Genomic DNA, 3,636 nt, shown 5'->3' on the forward strand with positions numbered 1-3,636 from the left:
AGATATAACAAATGGTGGAGGGGATGACAAATACTGCGCTATAGGTCAGTGGTTCTCATTTAATGACTCATGAACCCCTTGCAGATTCATGATGATGACCCAAGGTGTTCATGTTAAAAATTCTTTAGTGGCACGTTAAACATTAAATAATTGCCCAATTATTTATATTTATATGTGTGTGTATATTATATGTGTGTATTACATATATTTTGTCTTTGGCAACAAGCATTTATATATCTGAAGTATTATAAGATTATTTCTGTAGCAATTCAAAACTAACATAATCATGTGCACAATGATTTTGCTGTTTGTGCAGCAATCATATCAAACTAACTGTTTCTGACTAAGCATCCTTGCAGTTTCTCAACAAATCATCAAATTGTTTCCAAACTGTCAAAAGTATTTGGCATTTGAGTGAAAACTGCTTCACGGTGGGATGGTCAGGTGCGTGAATAGAACCTCAATTTCTGGACATTGCACCAGAATATCTTCCCCATTCCTCTGTTACCCTATAATCATGCCTCATCAGCTGTGTAATCATATGATCAAGATGTAATGAACATTTGCATTCTTGCAGTGCAAGTCAGGATGTTTTAAAATAATGATCACTGGGCATGTGTATCTTGAAACATCACAGTCAATAACATTCCACAGAAACAAACTTCATATCATAAAGACCTTTGATATTAGGAATATCATTTTAACTGCTATAGTTATGAAACATGAATTGGAATAGGAAGAGGATTGAAGGAAATCAAAATAGTAAAGACCCTCCAATTCACGCCATATTGGGTTCATTTGAAAAATTGGGATTTTTAGACTGGAGAAGAGAAGACTTAGGGACAAGAGTGTCCTCAGAAAATGTTTGTTAAATTTTCAGTATAAAATGGTAATTGTTATAAATCAGGGTTTGACTTATTGTTCTGGTGATTGTCACAGAGACTTTTAAAAATGTTAATAATGCAAAGTAAGCTTAAAAGTGTATGTTTGTTTATGTGTGTGTATTTCTGGAGAACTTAGTTGTTAAATATTTACTTGCATACATTGTTCTATAAATAATGCTTGAATTCAGTCAGCAAGAATGTAGTAGAAGGCTCAGGGAATGAAGATTTAAGGCCTGCTGACTACAGGCTAATAAAAAGTCATAAACTAGCACTTATATAGTGCTTAAAGGTTTGCATAGTGCTTTATATCCCTTATGTTTTTTAAGCCTCACAATAACCCTGCTTAGGAAAGATATGAGAACTGTTTTCAAGTCTTTGAAGGAATGTAACATGAAATAACTACTGGTTGTGCTTTGGCCCAGAGTGTAGAACTATAAGTAATAGATAAAAGTGACAAAAAGGAGAATTGGGGGTCAATGTAATAATTTTTCTAACAATAAGAACTATTCAAAATGATAATGTGTTGCCTCAAGAAGTAGGTTCCACGACTGCGACCCAGTTCCTGGAGCCTCCGCACTCCGCGCTTGGGGTGGGTCCCGGGGGGTGTGTGGCTTGTGCCCCTAGGAGAGCGGGCTGCCTGCAGTGGTTCCAAGTGGGTCTGGCTCAACGTGGGTGGCACCTACTTCCTCACCACCCAACTGTTCCGGGACCAAAATCTTTCCTGTACCGCCTGTGCCAGGCAGATCTGGACTCGGACTCAGACAAGGATGAAACAGGTGCCTATTTAATAGACAGAGGTCCTATCTATTTGGTCCAGTCCTGAACTATTTGAGACATAGAAAACTGGTCATTAATAAAGACCTCGCAGAGGAAGGGGTGCTGGAGGAAGCTGAATTTTATAACATCACTTCACTGATAAAACTTGTAAAGGGCAAAAATAGAGAACGAGACAGCAAAACATCACAGGTGCCAGGCAAGCATGTCTAGAGTGCTTCAGGGTCAAGAGGAAGAGCTCACCCAAATGGTTTCAACCATGCCTGTTGACTGGAAGTTTGAGCATCTGGTCAGTATTGGTTCATCTTATAACTATGGAAAGGAAAGACCAAGCTGAATCTCTTTGTGTTGTCTCCAAGGAGTTGCATAATACCTCTTATGCACAGCAAAAAGGCAAAGAAAAGAAAGAGAGGGGTTCCAGGATGTGAAGACCACAGTATTGAGAACTGAAGAATTTTCACTTTTTTTCCTCCCAAAATACAATGAATTGCCATGTTGAAGAGGCTTGGCTGTAAGAAGAAACCTTCTTTAGACAATTTTCTCTTGAGATCTGGGTTTGAATTTGAATCTTTTGGGGGGAGGAGGGGGCCGTTGAAGTAGTGTGAGATGGAATGGAAGAAATCACTCCTTGGCAGAATGCAAAGAGAAAGTGTGTGTTCAGCCTGATGCTGGCACATGGCAGGACTGGGACTGGCTGGAACAAGCCTGCACCCTGAATTCTTCCCTGGGTCTTATCTATGTAGGACTGAGGCAGAAAGATCCTATAATGATTGGTGTGAAATGATTTTTTTTTTGCTTTTTGGAAGGCAATTGGTATTAAGTGACTGGCCCAAGGTCACACACCTTGTTAAGTGTCTGAGGTCACATTTGAACTCAGGACCTCCTGAGTCTAGGGCCAGTGCTCTATTCATTGTGCCACCTAGCACGCCCTTGAAGTGGTTTTTTTTTTAACTTTCTTTTGTTTTTTCTTTGGTATTAATCTTTGAAGATAGTTTAAAGGACAATGTACTTGGTGCTACATATTACAACCTTTAAATGCAGATATTTGGGGCCTTCACTGTTACGAAATGCTTGGCAGCCCCATTTGACTCCCTTACATTTGTTCAGTCACCCCATCCAAGCTTTAGGAGATCAAATGATATCAGAATGTGATATGTTCAACACCAGGCAGTGAGAGGCTTCAGCCATCCAGTCTGATTGCATGCATTTAGTTGGGAGCTTACCTTTCCCTTCAAAGTGGAGCTCCTAAGAAGAGAAGATTCCTTTTGTCACTACTTCCTGAAGACCTCTTATCTTAGTAACTAATTCTTCTAACAAAAATTAAGCTTCCATCCTAAATAAATGGTGGATTCAAAAAAACCAGAATTTCTTAATGGTACTTTCCAGTTAAGAAAACTTTGTATTCTCTGCCCCTCCTCCCTTTAAAAAAAATTAGAAGCTGATTTACCAAATGTTCCTGTTTTTACTTTCTAGAAATCCCTAAAAGTGTTGAGAATTTTTTTGGATTAGATTAAATGATTTAATGAGAGGTACAAGTTTTGCCTAAAATTATATAGACTGGTTGGTGATAATTGCTGACCTCTGTCAATGCATCTGTTGTCCTAATGATCTCCATTGGGATTGGGGAGGTGTTTTGCACAGATTTTCACCTGACTTCTTGAGTTTAAGATCTGATTGAATTGGAAAAATCCAGGATGTTTACAGTGCATCATGTGTTTCTCTCTTCCTCTTTCATTTACTTTGTAAAACTATGCAGTTCTCTCTAGAATCGCAGGGATGTTTGAGATCTCACACAAAACCAGGACAGGATATGCTAGCCTTACATGAGATTGGAGCTCTTAGTGTTCTTTAAAAACAATCTGTTAGCATGCCTTTTAAACAGATTTAATTCAAGCAGGAGTATGAAACTAGTTCTCTAAAGCTCTGTTTGGTAAGGTAGAGATGTGTGTATCTAGAATGAGCAAACTCTTTTCTCCTG

The 3,636-nt window shown here is 38.7% G+C and overlaps 1 pseudogene; it reads left to right on the top strand.

Annotated features, from left to right (window-relative positions):
• Positions 1-436: 436 nt before the first annotated feature.
• On the top strand, positions 437-2,086 carry LOC138164115 (BTB/POZ domain-containing protein KCTD5 pseudogene; annotated as a pseudogene).
• The last annotated feature ends 1,550 nt before the right edge of the window (positions 2,087-3,636 follow it).

This window comes from Petaurus breviceps, unplaced genomic scaffold (genome assembly GCF_028583685.1).
Source record: "Petaurus breviceps papuanus isolate PSGF00001 unplaced genomic scaffold, PetGlider_PUasm1.0 189, whole genome shotgun sequence".
Taxonomy (NCBI): domain Eukaryota; kingdom Metazoa; phylum Chordata; class Mammalia; order Diprotodontia; family Petauridae; genus Petaurus; species Petaurus breviceps.